Here is a 20824-nt window from a genome sequence, read left to right as displayed (position 1 = left end):
TTACAAATTTTTTTAGCTAAAATATCTAAAAGTTTGATTAGAAGAATATTTTTTTTCTAAATCAATGATTATAAATGTGAAACTCACTTAAGTAAAAATTTTTACTCCTAAACTTGTTTTTAAAAAAGTTATTTTTAAAAAAGTTATTTTTTTGTATTTTCATATTTTTCAAGAATAATGAGAATTTTCAACCTTTTTGAACTCTAGAAAAATTTTACTTTATGATTTTTCATTTGATGTTTTATTGATTGGAATTGGAATAAAAAAGAAATTGGTTTGGGGTTTTTTTTCAAATATACAATATTTTTCTTTTTTTAAAAATCTGAATTTTGTCTGATTTTTTTTATTTACTTCTATAACTCACAGTTTTTTCTGCCTTTTTGATTGCAATATTGACTTATTTAATTCAATATTGTATTTATAGTAGAAAAAAATGTGTAAATTTAATTTTGTGTGTAAATATATTTTTGTTTTCAAATAATGTTAATAGATTTAAAGTGTAAATAATGATTTTTTGGTAGAAGACGAAAGTTGGATGAATTGAATTATAATGTAATTACATTATTGAGAAATTGTTTCGGAGGAAGAAAAAAGGTGAACTCTGTACCTATAGATAATATTTGACAAGGCAAAGATATATATAAGCTTTGAATCAATGAAGTCTTTTCATTGGTTAATTGTCCTTTTTAATTAAAACTTGGATATCTTTAGGTCTGATAGATTTATTTTCTGATTGACCAAAGTTTTCTACTTCACTACTTTCCATTATTAAACTCTGTTCCATTTGTGAAACTTGATTTTGCACTTCTTTTCTAATTAATTTTCACTACCTTTCTAATTAATTTTCACGAAGAATAACATTGAATAGGAGACAGGAGTAATTCATCAATGTAAGATTTACATGTGTATGGAATATAATTAAAGGTAGCTTTGAAAAGAAGTTTTATTATTTTGCATATGCTTTAATTGCAAAAAGAATTTTACTCAGTAATTGTCATTTTAAACTACATTTTCTTTTAACTGCTGCAATATATTATTATTATTCAAAGGGGAAATTTATTTTGTCTTTTTTTTATGTATAAAGTTGAAAATTTGGCTAATTTGAAAAGTTAGTTTTGGAAACTTGTTAGTTTTAAAACTATTGTCATGGGTGGATAACTATATTTCTCATATGGTCATCAGAGTGAGAGAGAGAGAGAGACTTATGTCTAGAGTCCTATTAATTACGTATAACGAGCAAGCAATTTCAGTCAAAGTTTCATCACGTACAATTTCTCGATTTTGAGCTCTTGTGTTCGGGCACTTGTCTGATTACAAAGCTTTGTCTGATCCGACTCAATTATTACTCTTCACAACTCCCAAGTTTACGACACGACGTGACAATAAAGGCCAGATCATAAATTCAAAATTAACGATTTATCTTTAATTAAATTTTCAGAAGACATTTTCAATAATCGTTTATTGTGCTTGAATTTAAATTAGAAGGAAGAGTCGATTATTTTTATTTTTAGAGGTTAGGTATCTTTTTGCTATTGAATCGCCTTTTTATTTCTACAAACGAATTTGTTTATTTAAAAAATACTCTAAGAATTTGTATGGGATGAGGGGAATCTTTAAGCATTCCTGTCAGAGTTTTGAATTGTATACTTGATTTCTAAAGAGTTTTGCTTTTTCTATCTTTTTCTGTAGTCCTAGAGCAAATATAGAACAGAATCTATCCTATTCACATTATTTCGCATATGCCTGGATTCTGTATGTGAATATTTACATAGAAAGTATTTGTGCAAGTGTAACTTGTCGGTTTATATATATATATATATACATGTGTGTCGGCAGAGTTATGTACATATAATGTAGAAATGTATGTTATACAGTCCAAGTAGGACTAGAACCTGTGAAAGGGTAGAAATGCGCGGGGGTATGGAACACCAACGAGCAAACAGGTATGCCTTTAGAATCAATATTTGCTCGATACACCCCGACACCCTGCTCTGAATTCACCAGTCGTCTAGCTTTTGCTACTCTTATGTGACAATATGCACTTTTTCCTTTCACTCACTTTATTTTCTTTTAACAATCATCCAATATTGTCAGTTGTATTTTTTTCCATTTCCATCTCAATCAGATGAAATTGTAATCTTCTTTTTTTATATATACTTTGTTTAGAGATGATTTTCCTAGTGAAATATTAAACTTTCAAATAAACCGAAATATTTTTTTCTTTATAATTATAATTCTTTTTTTAAAAATTAGTTTTGAAAATTATTTGTTGACTTTATTTGTGTAATCATTGACTTAATTTATTTTAATGTCTGATTTGAAAGAATTATAGAATTATAAACATCTAAAGATTCAATATGGAAATGATACTCTCCACCTGTGAACGCTAAGGTCACCGTCAGATGGCAGTTCAGTTGATAAAATCAAATTTCTCGCCACCTGGTGGTGATCTTGGCGTTCTCAAGTGGAAAAGTAAAACCACCATTTTTTAACTATTATTTTATTATTATTCACTTTATTTACTTATTTATTTATTTATTTATTGAAGAATAAAATATTAATTAAAATATTAATTAAAGAGTCTGTCACTGATTCAAATAGTAATATTTTATTAACGAAATAGTTAATTATTTTCAAAAGTAATAAAATTCACCATAAAAATTCAATTATGTTCAAAAATTTAAAGACATTCTCGTCAAAATGTCAATTATCTTTATAAATAATAAAATTTTTCTCGAAAATTCAATTATTTAAAAAAATTTTAATAAAATTCTTGGCAAACTTTAATGATTGGCAATTATCTAAAATTTTTATAAAATTTTCCAAAAGAATTCAATTATTTAAATAGAATTTTTATAAAATTCTAGACAAAGATTAAATTATTTTCATAAATAATAAACATTTCAAAGGAATTCAATTTTTTTATAAATTCAACTATTTTCATAAATAATAAAATTCTTTTTAGGAATTCAATTATTTTCATAAATAATAAAATTTATCGTAGAATTTTAATTAATTTTATAATACAACTTTAATCGAATTTCTCGAAAAATGCAGTTATTCCTTAATATTTTTAAATTCGTCGAAAGAATTCAATTATTTATAAAGTTGTTGATAAACTTCTTTATGAGAATTCAGTTTTTGAGAAAACATTCAATTATTCAATACCTTTTTTTATTTTTGTATTTAAATAATTGAAAATCTCATAGAATTTTCTTATATAAATTGATTTAAAAATGAAAATTTTAGATTATAATAAATTGAATATTAAAAGGATTATTGCCTGAATTTTTAGAAATAATTGAATTTTGAAAAGGTTTCAAATTAAAATCTTTGAAAATCTGAATTTTTCACACTTTTAAGTAACAATTCTGCAGAATTAATTTTTTTGAAAAAGGTTAATTGAATTTTTTTTTTGAAATTATTTCAAGTTTTTATTTTCTAATATATATTTAGTTGAAAAAATTTATTTAAAGAAGAATTTTAGTTGAAAATCCTAGAAAATAATAATTGAATTGAAACGATGAAAATAATTTTGAAGAATTATTATACAACTATTATAATTAATAGTTAATAGAATAGTTAATTAATAGAATTATTATAATAATATTCTTATGAATTAGTGAATTTCAAAAGGTTTGAATTTGAACAATGTTCGAATAATTTTACAATTAAAAAAAATTCGTTAATAAATGTCAGAATTTTGTCTGTAAATCATGGAAAAGTGAGGGAAAAAATAAAATTTTTGTAGCAAACTCTGTTTTACAATTTTATTTATTGAAAAAAAGTTAAAAATGTAAATTAAACTTGTTACATTAAAAATTGTTTTTAAATACGTAATGCAACATTATTCTAATAAAATTTAATAATAATAAAAATAATAAAGAATAACAAAAATTATTTTTTCCTAATAATAAAATTTGATAAAAGTAAAAATAGTAACAATAAATAATGAATAGAAGAGAAATAATGTTTATTTGAACGTTCAGAACTTAAGGAACTATAGGGAGAAAAATCGAAATAATATTACTTTTTCCCCGAGTAAAAAATCCTTTGAAAATTAATTTCAGCGCAATTATTTTTAAGAGGAAAATTCAATGTTTGTCAATTTCACAAGGGACTTTAAATCCTTTTACTTTTTCATTTCTCTCAGTGCTGGGAAGTTATATTGAATTTTTTTTTTCGTGACGTGACAACGTTACAAAGAACATAAGAAATTATATTTAAAAGTCCTTTAGTTGTTTTTATTACATTAAAGGGTGTTAAGAGATAAGATTTTTCTTGTGCTTATATATATGTATGTAAAGTAAAATTGGCGTAATAAAGTAAAAAGTTTTCTGTTTTGAGAGTTCAAAACTATTCGTCAAGTTTGGCTCATCCTTTCTCTCTCTCTCTCTCACTCTTTTTTTTCTCGCAAGTTTCTACTTCTCTTCTGTCAATTCAGTGGCAAGGTAAAAGTCGTTAAAAGTTTTACCACGACTTAAATTGGGCTTGAATTGACAATAGGATTCGGGGGGAACTTTCTCCTTTTACATCTAAATGTGCCATTCTTTGCCTCAGGTAATAAGATCTTAGAAACGACTGTGCTTCCTCTTTTTTTCCTGTTTTCTCTCTGGCCCGGAAAGTCCAAGAAGTGATTTTTCTTCATCTCACGAAAGGGTTTAGATTTACGCTCACTTGGAAAGCTTGTCTTTTTTTCGCGAATTCTATAGAATTGTCATGAAAGAGTCGTTTAAATCCTTGAGCAATAATGTCTCTTTTGTATTGGACAATATTTTGTTTTCTAATGTGTCTTTAAACATCTTTTCTGATTGTTATTTTTTTTTTATTTTTTAGTCGTTTTTAACAGATTTACAGTAAAATTTCACTGATTGAAATCTGAGAGAATAGAGTTACTAATTCTCAGTCGAATTTCACTGATAGAGGATTTTTATCCTCAAAATTTCAATCATTGTAATTTGGCTGACTTTTCACTGACTTTATTCTCACGATTTCAATCAATGAAATTTAATTGATTAACAATGAAATTTCACAGTTTTATAACATTAAAAAATTTTGGAAAAATTTGAAAAGAAAATTTAGATGAAAATTGACGAAAGAAAAATGTTTTTTATTTGAAATAATTTTTTGTTTATTTTGTGTTTCTTTATTCTAACAGTTTGTAAGATTCTACAGTAGTAAAATCGGTTTTAGTCAGACACACGTAAAATGAAGAGAGTTTATTTATACATTTACAATCTCGGAAGTAAAAGTTGCTTAATTAACAAAATTCTACACAGCAATTCAAATATTTTCAAAAAAGTTAATAAAATTTATCCCAAGAATTCAATTATTTTTATAAATAACAAGATTATTCAATTATTTTTAATACAATTTTAATTAAATTTTTTGAAAAGATTTAATTAATTTTAAAAATTTTAATAAAATTCATCCCAAGAATTCAACTATTTTTATAAATAACAAAATTATTCAATTATTTTTATAAATAAAAAAATATTCAATTATTTTGAATACAATTTAAACAATGTTCTCGACAAGATTCAATTATTCTTAAAAAGTTTAATGAAATTCATCCCAAAAATTCAATTATTTTAAAAAAAATTTTAATCAAATTTCTCAACAAAATTTATTTCTTTGTAAAAAATTTTAATGATATTCTTCAAAATAATTCAATTATTTTCGTAGATAACAAAATTATTCAATTACTTTCAATACAATTTTATTTAATTTTCTTGACACAATTCAATTATTTTAGAAAAATTTTAATAAAATTCATCACAGAAATTCAATTATTTTCTTAGATAAAAAAATTATTCAATTATTTTAAATACAATTTAAACAAAATTCTTGACAAGATTCAGTTCTTCTTAAAAAGTTTAATAAAATTCATCCCAAGAATTCAATTATTTTTGATAGAATTTTAATCATATTTCTCTACAAAATGTATTTCTTTGTAAAAATTTTAATCATATTCTTCAAAGGAATTCAATTATTTTCTTAGATAACAAAATTATTCAATTATTTTCAATACAATTTTATTTAATTTTCTTGACAAAATTCAATTATTTTAAAATATTTTAAAATTCTTCACAAAAATTCAGTTATTTCAATACAATTTAAACAAATTTCTCGACAAGATTCAATTCTTTGTAAAAATTTTAATATTCTTGAAAAGAATTGAACTATTTTCATAGATAAAAAAATTATTCAGTTATTGTCAATACAATTTTATTTAATTTTCATGTCAAGATTCAATTATTTTTAAAAATTATAATAAAATTTTCCACAAGAATTCAATTATTTCAAAAAATTCTTTCCAAGAATTCAATTATTTTTAAAAAATTGGTTTAAAAAATTTTAATGAAATTCTTTATAAAAATTCACTTATTTTGTTTGCAATTTGAATTAAATTCCTTGAAGAAATGTATGTATTTTTAAAAATTTTCATAAAATTCTAAGCAATTATTAAATTATTTCCGATTTAAAATCATAAAAGTGCATTAGTAAAGTTTACTAATGAAAATTACTATTTGCAATAGTAAAGTTTACTAATAAATTAGTAAAAATTACTATTTATATATAAGATGTTTTTGTTTTTTAGATTGTAGTCAATAATTTAGTAAGATGTTGATTTGTTTATTATTTTTTAATCCATATTAAATTCATTTTCAAACACGAAGCTTTTCGTCCATCGACAATGGACCTCATCATGTGAAAATTCGAAAATCCAATAATTACTATATACTATATACTATAATTACTTTATATTAGTAAAGTTTACCAATTAAAATATAAATTATGTAAATTTTCGTAGGTGATGTAGACTTGTATATTAGAATTGTTTTACGAGTGTAACAAGATTTTAGACCATGGGTGACCGAAAATTGGTTTGACGCCTCAAAATTACAGTTTGAGGTGGTGGGGAATTGGTAAATTGCACTTAATATAGGTGTGTACGTACTTACCACAGCCAACGTCAATGCACATTAACTGCTTACAGCACACGTATTTTGCGCTTTAATATATGTTTACATGTATTTGTGAGGCAGAGTGCCTAGGCGTTTATGTACATTATTAGATTGAGAACTTAATGCGGCAAATGTTGAGGGGTTTCCACCTTCATATGGTGTGCTTCTTTAACACATTTCTCACTTAGATTATTATTATTATCATTATTATTATTATTATTAAATCTTTCCCTCGCTTTTCCGAATATACCTTTGAAATATAGTTCTCGCAGATTTTTCTTTCATTATATGATGTAATTTGTTTTTTCTTTTTTTTTTTCTTTTTACAATTATATTCCTTTTAATTATACATGCCTTGAATTTCCTTCTACAATTTACTCTCGAGATATTTTGTAATTGTGTTGATTGTTTTGTTTTGTTTCTCTTGTGGGATTGAAGAAAATTAAGTAGAGAGACTGAGGGAGATAAAAATAAAGAGTCCCTGAGTGCCTTGAAACTATTTCAGATTTAGTTGACATAATTTCTTGATATTCGAGATAAAAAAGAAGGTTTGAAGGAAAAAAAGTGCGACAGGGGTAAAAGGAAAGATACTTCAAAATTAACTATAATAATTTGAATGTTCTTTCATTCATTCACTTTTTCTGTCCCTCACACTCTGAAGTTGTCTTTCGTTTATACTTTTGTTTTTTGTTATTTCCTAAAATTTTAATAAATTCTTTAAAACGATTTAACCATTTTTATGAATAATAAAATTCTTTGCAGGAATTTTATTATTTTTAATCAAATTTAAATAAAATTACATGAAAGAATTTAATTATTTTCAAAAATTTCCATAAAATTCAATTTCAACAAGAATTTAAAATTCTCTATAAATAATTCAATTATTCTCAAAATATTTTTAAAAATTTCTTTATTAAAATTAAATTACTTTAAATGTAATTTTTAAATATATTCGTCAAAAAAATTGAAAGAATTCAATTTTTTTCAAAAAATAATAAAATTCTTGTGATGAATTCAATTATTTTGAATATATAGGGGAATGTAGTCAAGGTTGGCCTACTGTCTAGGTAGGCCACTCGCGTTTTTTTGTCAAGTTCACTAGCGCCACCTACGCGCATTTTTGTCGAAGCTTGTCTTAGTGAAACCTAACTTTTTGTTCAATTACATTTTCGGAAAATCGAAAATTGTGTTTTCTGTGACGTCGGTACAAAAAAAGCTCAAAAAAAGTTTTGTGCATAATGTGAAAAACCATTAATAAAAGATAAAAAACAAATTGAATCGTCAAGGCAAGTATGCAGAAAATTTGTGGGACTCATGGTTGAAAGGAAAACAAAGTAAAAAATCGAATCCCGAAACGTATTTCTTTATGGTTACAACAATTCGGTAATGTTACTTACTGTCAAGGTCGGCCACTATGTGTTTAAAATGCGCAAAGTTGAGCACGAGCTACTTCATTTGCAAAAACTGCAATTCTGTATAACTCATAATATAATTGATCATCTTATTAATATTTTTATTTAATTTTATTAATATTTTAGTGCAAAACTTTTTTTTATTTAAATTTATTTTTTTATATTGTTTATTGTTATTATTTTGTTATTTCATTAAGTTACAAACTGGAAACAATAAAGAATCAATTTTCCGTAACTCCAAACATGTTATTTTATTTTTTAACGATTAATGCCCTTTGAATTTTAAACATGGCCGACCTTGACTGTAATGGCCAACCTGGACTACAAATTTTTTTTTTTTAAATCTTTATAACTTTTTCATTTTTAAACCTGTCAATTTACTTTGTACAGAAAAAATGTTCCTATTAAACAGGACTTTCCAACCATATACTTTAATTGTCCAAATTCATTTTTAAAAAAAAGTTATAAACAAAAGTCAAAAAGGTGGCCGACCTAGACTATGTTCCCCTATACTTTCTTAAAATTTTAATCAATTCTTCGAAACATTTCAATTATTTTTATAAATAGTAAAATTCTTCGCAATAATTAAATTATTTTTATAAATAGTAAAATTTTTTGGAGGAATTCAATTATTTTCAAAAACAATTTTCATTGAATTCCTCGTATGAATTAAAATATTTTAAAATATTTCCATAAATTTCAATTATGTTCTAAAATTTTAATAAATTCTTCGTAACAATATTCAACTATTTTTATAAATACATAGTAAAATTCTTCGTAAGATTTCAATTATTTTCAATTCACTTTTTAATAAAATTCTTCTTCATAAAATTCAATTGCTTTCAAAATTTGCAATTGAAATTATTAAAGAAACTCCATTAATTAAAAAAACAAATTCAAAGAAATTCTTCAAAATAATTTAATTAGGATTTTTAAAAATTTTAATAAAATTCTTTGCGAGAATTCAGTTATTTTCCTAAATAATAAAATTCTTTGAAGGAACTCTATTATTATCCAAATTTTTAAAATAAAATTCTTTGCAACCATTCAATGATTTTCAATAAATTAATTTCAATAATATTCTTTTTTTCTTTCTTATAAAATATTTTTTCCTTCTTTCTCGACTATTTTGTGCTTTTGTGGACATAGTATTTAGATGGATAAAGATATTTACAATCAGGATAGAGGCGATCACTCTGTTGCACTTTTTCATTGAGTACTCCCGTCTTCTTTTAACTTCGCCTCCTTCGAGTTTTTCTTCTTTCATGAAAGTTCATCTCTATTTTCTCGCAATACGAGAGTGAGAGAGAAAGGGCGACAGACGCTTTCAGTAGGTGATTCCCTCGTGATTCAAAGTACAAAATCCGTGAGCTTCGTCGTCACTCTTGAAATTGAATCGGATGCTCGAAGCTTCTAGTAATTTTTTGACGATATCTGCTATTACTTTCAATAAAGAAAAGAAGAAAAATAAAGAATATCACCGAAGTAATCAATTTTCAGTGGAGTAAAATATCACACTGAAATTGTATTCCTCTTTATTTGAAACGTTAGAAATATTTTTTGAATAAATGGAAATTTCTTTTTTTTTTTTAAAGAAATATTTGAGAATGAAAATATTTAAAAATTGTTTTTAACAGAGAAAATTCGAACTGGAAGAAAAAAATCATTGTAAAAAAGAAAAAACAAAAATTGTTTTTAATAAAAAATATTTCGAAACTTTTTTTTTTTTGAAAAATAAATGTATGAAAATTTACTCTCTTGAAAATGATGAACGAGGTAAAACTTTGCTATTGTGGAAGAAAGAGAAAAAAAACTTTTAATCAAAAACTCTATTTGAAAAAAGAGTATACAATGGCATTGTGTAAGATGATGGAAAAAAATGGGAAAATTCTCGAACTTAATCTTGCAGAAAAATGTTTTGAAAAATAAAAAATCTGATTGTTAGTTTACATTTTGTGTAGGATTAAAAATTGAATGGAATAATTAATCTTTTTTTTGTAAAGAAAATTGTTTTTATTTAGATAGTTTTTTCTTTTGGATTCCTGTAAAGGTACTTTTAATGGTAATATGGTGAATTCTTGTGGAATGGGAAATTGTAATTAATTTGTCGTGAGTATTTTATTTTCTTGTATGACGTTACGATGTGTCGATGGGGAAACATATGCATAACTATCAAGAATCTGTCTGCGTATATATCGACGTCGTCTGCCACTGAATTATGCATACGACGTCAACGAAGTCCTTGTTTGTACGGCTGTACCTACTCTCGTGTCTACGTCGTGCAAGAACCTCTCTGGCTGACTCAGTCTAGCTCTTTAGCATGTTTAAGGAGAACAGAGTAATGAGGAATAGAGAAGGAATTATTTATCAGGTGAACTGTACTTGAAACTTTGCATGCTAAATTATATTCCAAACTGCGTCAAAGAAAAATAGATAGGATTATTTTTATTCTAATCCAAGTGCGTTCCGTTTTTCAACGTTGGTTTATTTTTTCGAATTAGGAATATTATAATTATTATAGAATCATTACTATTAATTAGCAAATATTACGCGCGATTGCTCACGAAACGGGGTATTCAAATAATATTAGGCAAATTACATTACAACATTTTCCATTTTCAAATAGCAACTTAAATTTTTAAATAAGTTTAGATTCTGAATTTAAAAGAACTCACTTTTCAACTAGTCAACTAATTAATTAGTATTTTCGTAAATAATAAAATTCTTTGTAGGAATTCAATTAAGTATTTTTTTTAATGAAATTCAATTATTTTTTTCAATAAAATTTTAATGAAAATTTTCGTAACAATTCAATTATTTTAAAATGTTTTATTATTTTCATAAATAGTCGAATACTTTTCAGGAATTCAGGAGGTTAAAGTTTTGAACGTTCAAATGAACGAAATTTATTTATTTCTTCTTCAAATTAAATTTTGATTAATATAATTTTGCGTCACTATTAAGCAAATTAATTATAATGTTTCTAAATGTAAAATTTGAGTTTTTAATTTGAATTGTAATCAATAATCTATGAAAATATTTTTAACAAAAAATATTTCGTTCATTTGAACGTTCAAAACTTTTTGTTCCTGAAATTTAATTATTTTCAATACTATTATAATTGTATTCCCCGAAATATTCAATTATTTTAAAAAAATTAATAAAATTCTTTTCAAGAATTCAAATATTTAAAAAAAAATTTGATAACAATCTTTATGAAAACTTAATTATTTCCTAAAAAATTTAAGGAAATTCTTTGAAAAAATTCATTTTTAGAAGTTTTAATAAAATCCATCACAAAAATTCAATTATTTTCAATACAATTTTAATCAAATTTTTTGACAAAATTCAATTCTTTTTGTAAAAATTTTAATTTAATTGATTTTAATAGAATTCAAGTATCCTTATACATAATGAAATTCTTCAGAAGAATTCAATTATCTTTAAAAATTGTAATAAAATTCATCACAAAAATTTAATTATTTTTAATACAATTCTAACGAAATTTTTTGATAAGATTCAATTCTTTTTCTAAAAATTTTAATGAAATTGTTTAAAAGAATTCAATTATCCTTATAAATAATGATATTTTTCAAAAGAATTCAATTATCTTTAAAATTTTTAATAAAATTCATCCCAAGAATTCAATTATTTTTATAAATAACAAAATTATTCACTTATTTTAAATACAATTTAAACAAATTTCTCGACAAGATTCAATTCTTTTCAAAAATGTTAATAAAATTTTTTCCAAGAATTTTAATTATTTTCATAAAATAATAAAATTATTTAATTATTTTCAATACAATTTTAATTAATTTTCATGGCAAGATTAAATTATTTTTAAAAATTCAATTATTTTAATATAATTTTTAAAAAATCAATTATTTTAATAACTTTTTAAAAATTCTTTATAAAATTCAATTACTTTTAAAAGTTTTAATACAATTTTTCGTAAAATTCAATTGTTTTAAAAAATTTTAATACAATTCTTCGTAAAATTCAATTGTTTTAACAAATTTTAATAAAATTCTTTGTAACAATTCAATTGATTTAAAAAATTTTAAGAAAATTCTTCGTATCAAATTTATTGTTTTCGAACATTTAAACAAAATTCTATATAACAATTATATTATTTTCATAAATAATAAAATTCGTGGTAATAATTTAATTATTTTCATTACAATTCTATTAAAATGTCTCGAAAGATTAAATTTATTTTTAAATAGTTTTGATAAAATTCTATGAAAATTCTTCGAAATGATTCAATTATTTTTAAAAGTTTTCATTAAAATTTTATACAAAAATTAAATTATTTCGAATTCAAATTATTTAATTTACAAGTTATAAAATTTTTAAATAAAAATGTTAATTTTTAAAGTAAAAAATTACTATTTTAAGCTAAAAACTATTTTAGAAAAGTGTTTATTTAAACCAAATATAATTTATTTGAGTTACATTAAAGTATATTTGTCTCAGAGCCAACTGGGTTATTTTTTTGTTTTAAATAAAAATTTTTATTCGGCATAAATAAAACTTTCATTTGAAGCAAACAAAATTTTATTTCATCCAAATAAAAATTCTATGTTGGCGCTGAGTCAAATATATCTTTTTTCTTGTTGTAGGAAACAAAATTTTTTAATAAAAAGAACCAAATACAAATGTGAAAAATAACAAATTATTATAAAATAATTAAATAAATAAAAATATATTTGATTCAAATAACTAATTAGTTGATTATCGAACATATATTTACTTCAATCAAATAATGTTTATTTAAGTCAATTAAGTGGTATTTGAATCAAATTTTTTTTTCCTCTTTAGTACTAAAATAGATTTTAGCAAAAATTATATAATAATCGAATCATTTAATAAAATTTAATCGGTATTTTAAAGAAGAGTTTTTTCTTTTAGTTCAGTGATAATTTTCATTTAAAGAAAATTTCCATAGAACAGAATTTATTTTTTTTTTTTTTGAAAGAAAAACTAGAGAAATTATGCAGTGAATAACAAGTGATTTTTTTTCGAAACGAGGATTCAATTTTGTGGTTTTTAGATACACCCTCTTTTATATACAGTTGGTCCATTGTATATCCCATTTTCTCATGAATTTTTCATAAATATTGACCGACTTTATTTATTACTCTAACATGAGTTCATCTACTCTTAAACAAACAAGTATATACACCTTTCATTGTATAAAAAGAACAGGTATAAGAGAATTTTTTTAACTATTTTCTTTTTTGCTCTCTCCCTCTCTGAAATTGATTTTTTTTTGTGCACATATTAGGAAGTATAATTTAAAATCGATGATTTTTATTAACTTCTTTTTAAATTAAAATAAATTTTTATTTTTTCACAATTTTAATTATTATTTACTGGCTTCTAAATTTGAATCAATAAAACTCTGGAAATTAGTCCCAAATTTCACTGATTCAATTTTTACTGTTTTTAGTGACAATTATTGATTATTTATTAAAAGAGAGAAAAATTGTTTTGCTCCTTGTGACTTTGAATAAATATTTTCAAGATTTTTATTAAATTTGATCTCCTAGTGATATCACTTAAACGAACTTGAAAGATATTTAAATTAGGTATGCAATTTACTAAAGTATTTTAGCATTAACGTCACGTCTTATGGCGAAAATGATTTTTCTCGCCTCGTAAAGTAGATGAAATGACGAAGAGCAAAAGACGAAAGAGTGTCTTGAGCTGATAAACAGAATTCCTTGTTCGGGGGACACCATAATAATGCCAACCCTATTATCTTCAAGACATAAAGAAAGTTTGATATGATTTAATGATATTTTTTCGTTTTCCTTTTTTTTCCTCAAATTATTTTATGTAACCATTGTGTTGAATAAAAATAGTAATAAATAGTTTTCTGACTGAGAAAAGTATAAAAATGCTACATTTTTTTTTAATTAATCGAAATTCGCGAAAATTTTAATTTAAAATAATGAAAAATTGTAATTGTTTAAAAAAAAGGATTAGAAATTATTAAATATTTTTCCCCCCACTTTTATAATGTTTTTATAGTGACGTATAAATTCCATTAGAGGACGGAAAAATTTTTATTTCAACCAGCAAGTTTTGCCTTTTACGATCTGAAACTTTTATCATTTCCGCGCACAAGGTTTTCTTAGGATATCATCAAGCTTGGGAATAGAATTAAAAATACTTGACGTAAATTATTTTTTAGATGAAAATTTTTTGATTTACTGTTATTTATTCAGTACACGAAGTTGTAATTAGTAAATAAATATATTAATTTGCTTTAGTGTTTTTCCTTGAGGTTTTTTTTGTTTATATTTTTGCTTTTAGTATTTAAAATTTTGGAATGTTGTGAAATTGAATCGAGTTTTAATTTCGGACTGAAATAATAGTTTTCACTCCATCTCATAGATTTTCAATAATTTGAGTTTACACGTTTTATGTGAAAATCTAGTGGAAATAATTCGGTGCTTGGGGACTTTTACTCAAGTCCATAGAGGTAGCGGATTTGAACACGCCACTAACTTTCGCTGAATTACTTGGACTCTTATTAAACCGCCTTTCAACCGCTCGTAAATTTTACGAATTACAGTCGTTAAAACGCTGGCTTAGGTATTCGTATGTGAGAAAGAGAAAAAAAAAATTGAATTCTCATTTATTCCCTTTTTATACACTCTAATGAGTATTGAATAGCCTAAATGTGACAGGCGTCTTATTTCTACCTCTAGGGGATAAAGTACATATTTTCAAAAATGTTAAATTCTTTTTTCCTTAAGTGTCTATTTAAAATACGTACTTATCAACTTAGAATTCAGTGATTCTTATTAAAAGTATGAAAAAAGTTTTTATACTCGATATTTCCGTCGAAAGGAAAGATTAATTATCCTTTTCTTTCTACGTTCACCGGAGGTTTCATGAAGCTTGAGCAATTGCTGGTAGGATGAACAGAAGATTCGATTACGTCGCTAAGAGGGAGAGAATAGTTGAACGAGTCAAATTAGTCTCCTTTTCGAAAGGAATGAAATACTTGTCACAAGAGAATTAAGTAGAAGTCTGTGTTATTTTTCATTAAAGACACGTCCCAAAAGATTCAGGTATTTGAAAATTTAATATTCGCGCTGAGAAAATATTTTATATTTAATTCAAAGACAAAAGTGATTTTTCATAATTTTGTTTATTTAAAGTCATGTTTATAAGTTTAATTTCAATATTATTATAGACAGTATCTTCTGTTTTGGTTTAAAAAACCATTTTGGATAATTATAATTCAAGCCTCGAATAATATGACTTTTTTTGGCTTATTTTAATAAAATGCAACTTTTTCTCCACATACTGCAACAAAATAACACTCTTTTTTTATATAATTCAAATATTGAATAAAATTATCAAAAAAATAATTAATTAAGAAAAGTATTGTTATAAAACATGACGATATCGATTGCTCTGAGTCGAAGACTTGGAGTGATCGATCTCTTCATGTTTTTTAATAATTAAAGATGACCGAGAAATAAAATCATTATTTTATATCATAAAAATATTGTTACTGTAACTTCATCAAAATTATTTTCATCATTTTAATTCAATTATTATTTTCTAGAATTTTAAATTATTTTTTATGAAAATAATTGAATTCCTGTGAAATTTTTATTATTTATGAAAATAATTGAATTTCTGTAAAATTTTTATTATTTATGAGAATAATTAAATGTTTGCATACAATTTTGTTAAAATATTTTTTAAATAATTGAATTCTTCTTGGGAAATTTTATTAAAATAGTAGATATTGAAAATCATTGAAATTAGAAAAATGCATTTTATTTTTGAAAATAATTGAAATTAGGACAAGAATTTTTTTGATATTTATGAAAATAATTGAATTTTGGAAAAGAATTTTGTTATTTATAAAGATAATTGGGATTTTTACGAGAATTTTTTTCAAATTTTGAACATATTTGAATTTTATAAGAAGAAAATTTAAATTAGAAAATTTTTAAATTCTATTATTTTTAAAATTGTTAATTTTATTTCAAAAAAAGTATTTGTTGCTAGTTTTAGTTAAAACTTCGTGAAAATAATTGAATTTAGGAATAGTAGTAGCGCAATTCTTAGAAATAATTACATTTTCGAAGGTTTTAAATTTTAAATTTAATTATTTAAAAAATTTTAAGAAAATTATTTGAAAGCATTCAAATACTTTTAAAAAATTAGATAAAATTCTTTCTAAGAAATTAAGAATTCATTAATTTTTTTATAGTAATAGTAAAATTCTTTGCAGAAATTCAATTATATTTTAAATACAATTTCTCCAGTAAATTCAATTATTTTCAAAAATTTTTAGTGATTATAACTGATAATTAATGATACCTAAATAATGTATTTCAAAAATTTAACTGTAAAATAGGTAACTTCTCAAAATAATTAAAAATAATTTTTTTTTTTTTTTTTGATTTAAAGAAAAATTTTAGTTAAAAATTCTAGAAAATAATTTAATTTAGGAAAAGTGTAGTAGCAATCTCTTAAAATAATTAAATTCGAGAAGATTTCAAATTCAATTGGTTTTTACATTTTAAGAAAATTTTTCTACAGAATTCCATTTTTTTTAAATTTTGATAAAATTCTTTATTTGTTGAGATGGAACGTTTTAATATGTTTTTTGTCTGAATTTTATATCTTTAGAAAAACTGTGTCTCGAATAACTTTCTCAAAATAATTTAAAAAAATGAATTTAGAGATGAATTTAAGTTAAAAATCTATAAATTAATTGAATTTAGATGAACAAGAATGAAAATTTTAGAAATAATTAGATTTTAAAAGGTTTCAAATCAAATATTTTCGAAAATTTCAATTCATTATTAGTATTAAATAATAATTTATATTCAAATATTTAATTTTTAAAAATGCCCAATTTTTGAATAAATTTATTTTAAAATTCTGGAGAATAATTGAATTTTAAAATTTACAGTTGTAATTTTTTGAAATATTAAAATTTTTATTATTGAAATTTTTATGTTTTAAAGAATTTTATTATATAATTATATTCTCTCTTTAATAAACTAAAAAAAATTTTGACTGAATAACACAGATATTTTAAGTTTCATCACTAAAAAGAAATTTATTTGATTCAAAGTATAAAAATTGTTTGATTCAAGTAAAAATAGTTCGATCCAAGTAAAAATTATTTGATTCAGGTATAAAAACTGTTTGATTTAAGTAAAAATTGTTCGATTCAAGTAAAAATTATTTGATTCAAGTAAAAATTGTTTGATTCAAGTAAAAGTTGTTTGATTCAAGTTTGATTCAAGTAAAAATTGTACGATTTAAGTAAAAATTATTTGATTCAAGTATAAAAATTGTTTGATTCAAGTAAATATTTATTTGATAATAGACAATCAATTATTTAAATCAAATACATTTTTTTTATTAATTTGAAAAAAATGTATTTGATCCAAATCTTATGTGTAAATATTTTTAATTCTTTAATTAAACAATTTTATGTTTAATTTAAATTTTTTTGCTATGGAAAATCGAAAATTATAAATGATAAATTGATGCCATTGTTAAAAAAATATCCCTTTAGAAAAAGCTTTTTGGAATATTATTGTGTAGGGTTTTGGCATGTCTGCCAAGATTGTAAAATGAGTTTGAATCTTCGACAATAGTTTTCTACCCTTTAATACTAAGAGTGTCAGTAGGTAGTGAAGTGCAATCTATCATTCTCATTCGTGGCACTTTACCGGTCTTGCACTTCTTTTTGCATCTGTCGCATCACTTACTCCCAATAGAAGAATATTTAAATCTCACTCTTCGGAAAACTTAAAACCATTCCTTAACCTTTCTTAACTTGTTTTTTTTCTCTCTCTCTCTCTCTCTCTCTCAACTTGATCCATCGAAGAGAGTTGACATTTTTTTTTCTTTTTTCTTCTCATTTGACTTTTCTCACTCGGTGTTGGGAAAATCTTGGAATAATCATTTTTCTTTTTCCACTATCTACATATAGATATGATTGTTGATTTTAACTTTTATTTCGTCAAGTTAACTTGCAATGGAAAAACTACTCACTCGAAAATATATTCTGTATACGAAAACTTGTTTAAAGTTCTGCGAAACTTTTCGCATTTCCAATTCTGGTCTCTTCAAAACATTTTATTGATGTAGTTTAACTTTATGCAATATCAGAGAAAGTTAAACTCCATCATCAATAAAAGTTTGAAGAATTAACAAGTTTTTAAATGTCGCGCGCTTTTAACTTTAAAATGAAATTAATCTCGCTTGGAAAATAATTCAAGTATACCGTAGACAATTTAAATTTGAAAGAAAAAAAAGAAGAAGAAAAAGTATTACGGATTATTCTTTTCTGGGAAAATTAAATAAGTTGTTGAAAAACTTATATAATCGGGAATCGATGAAGAAAAAGTTTTATTGTTTCCTTATTATATATATGTGAGATAATTTATTGAGAAAAATATTTATTAGGGATTTCTCTTATAAAATGTCTAGTTGAAGATGATATAGTACATTGATTTTTTTCCATCCGCCCTAAACAGTAATCGACAAGCTTCGCATTTCGTATTCGACGTATGGGCTATGCTTATATTTCAAATATCATTCCCCCAATATGGAGGGTAGTTCTCGACAACGTGAGCTGCATAATCTGCGTATAAACTAGTATTAAGTGCCATTGTGCATATTTTCTTGCGTTACGCGTACAACCATCTGCGTTATTCATTAAAATGTTACATATTCTCGTGACATTTGGCTATTATCTAAAAATGGAAACTACAGTGAGAAAAAAAATTACTCATTGATTCAATAGAATTTTTTTCTCAGTGTAAAAAAGGACCTTCTTAAATTCAGTAGTAATTCAAGGTTGCCACAGATCAGAAAAATCAGGGAATTCAGGGATTTTTATTAAAAGTACTGGAAAAATTAAATGTCTTCTGTTTTTTTGTTTCCCTCATATGAAATTACCACGAATTCTAAAAAAAACATTAATTTTTTTTATTTCTGACAATAATTTATTTTAAATTACTTAATTCTATTGAAGAACTGCCATAAAGTTATTACTTAAATATCATTTAATGAAGTATTTTTTTGAAAAATTTTAACGCAATTCTTTAAAAGAATTCATTAGTAAATATTAAAATTCTTTCTAGAAATTGAATTATATTCAAAAATTATTTTAAAAATTCTCATAAACATTTCAATTATCTTTATAAATAGCAAAATTCTTTCCAGAAATTCAATTATTTACAAAAAATTTTTTAAAAAAACCATTGCAAAATTCAATTATTTTTAAAACTAACAATATTCATCACAAAAATTTAATTAATTTAAAAATTCCTAAAATTCTTCGCTGAAATTCAATTGTTTAAAATTTTAAAACAATCTAAAAAAATTGTAGTCAACATTTCAATTATCTTTATAAATAAATAGCAAAATTCTTTGACAAAATTCAATTATTTTGAGGAATTTCAATACGAATCATTGTAGAATTCAATTATTTTCATAAATAATAGTATTCATCACAAGAATTCAATTATTTTCAAAAATTTTAATAAAATTCATGGCAAAATTTCAATTATTTTCAAAAATTTTTCTTATAATTCAATGGTTTTTAATATTTTATTTTAATAAAATTTCCCAAAAGAATTTAATTATTGAACAAAAATTTTTATAAAATTTGACACTAACATTTTATTATTTTCAAAAGAAAATAAAAAATTTCACATGAATCCAATTATTTAAAAATAGAATTTACATAAATTTTTTCGAAAGAATCAATTGTTTTAAATTTTGGCATTACATTCTTTACAGTAATTTAGTTATTTTCAAAAGTTATAAAATTTAATAATTATTTTCAAAAATTTTAATAAAATTTAAGGGAAAATTTCAATTATTTTCAAAAATTTTGCTTTATTGAATAATTTGTATGTATATTATTTTAATAAAATTTCCCAAAAGAATTTAATTATTTAAAAACAATTTTAACAAAATTCTACATGAATATTCAATTATTTTTTTCAATTATTTTTACTCAAAATAAAATTTGCATAAATTTTTTCGAAAAAATCAATTGTTTGAGACTTTTTTTTTATAAAATTCTTCGCAATAATTCAATTATTTTCAAAAATAATAAAACTCATTGCAGAATTTCAATTATTTTATTTAAATTTTTTAATAAAATTCCTTGAAAAATGTAATTATTCTTAAAAATTAAATTAACATTCGTCGAAAGAATTCAATTATTTGAAAATTTGTTAATAAAATTATGTATAAGAATTCAATTTTAAAAAACATTTAATTATTTAATAAATCATCTATATGTTTATATTTAAATAACTAAATAATTGGATTCTTTTAAGTTAAATATAATAATTGAATTTTGGAGAAGTTACTAATAATTGAAATTTTTGTAAATAATTGAATTTCATACATTTAATTAAAAATTCT

The 20824-nt window shown here is 22.9% G+C and overlaps 1 protein-coding gene across 8 annotated transcripts in view; it reads left to right on the top strand.

The window, feature by feature from the left end:
* LOC122499558 (dystrophin, isoforms A/C/F/G/H-like) overlaps positions 1–20824 on the top strand; it is a 557697-nt gene that overhangs the window by 95839 nt on the left and 441034 nt on the right. The window lies entirely within an intron of this gene.

The sequence above is a fragment of the Leptopilina heterotoma genome, unplaced genomic scaffold (genome assembly GCF_015476425.1).
Source record: "Leptopilina heterotoma isolate Lh14 unplaced genomic scaffold, ASM1547642v1 Lhet_169, whole genome shotgun sequence".
NCBI classification, from domain to species: Eukaryota; Metazoa; Arthropoda; class Insecta; order Hymenoptera; family Figitidae; genus Leptopilina; species Leptopilina heterotoma.
This window is presented reverse-complemented; position numbering and strand designations above follow the sequence as displayed.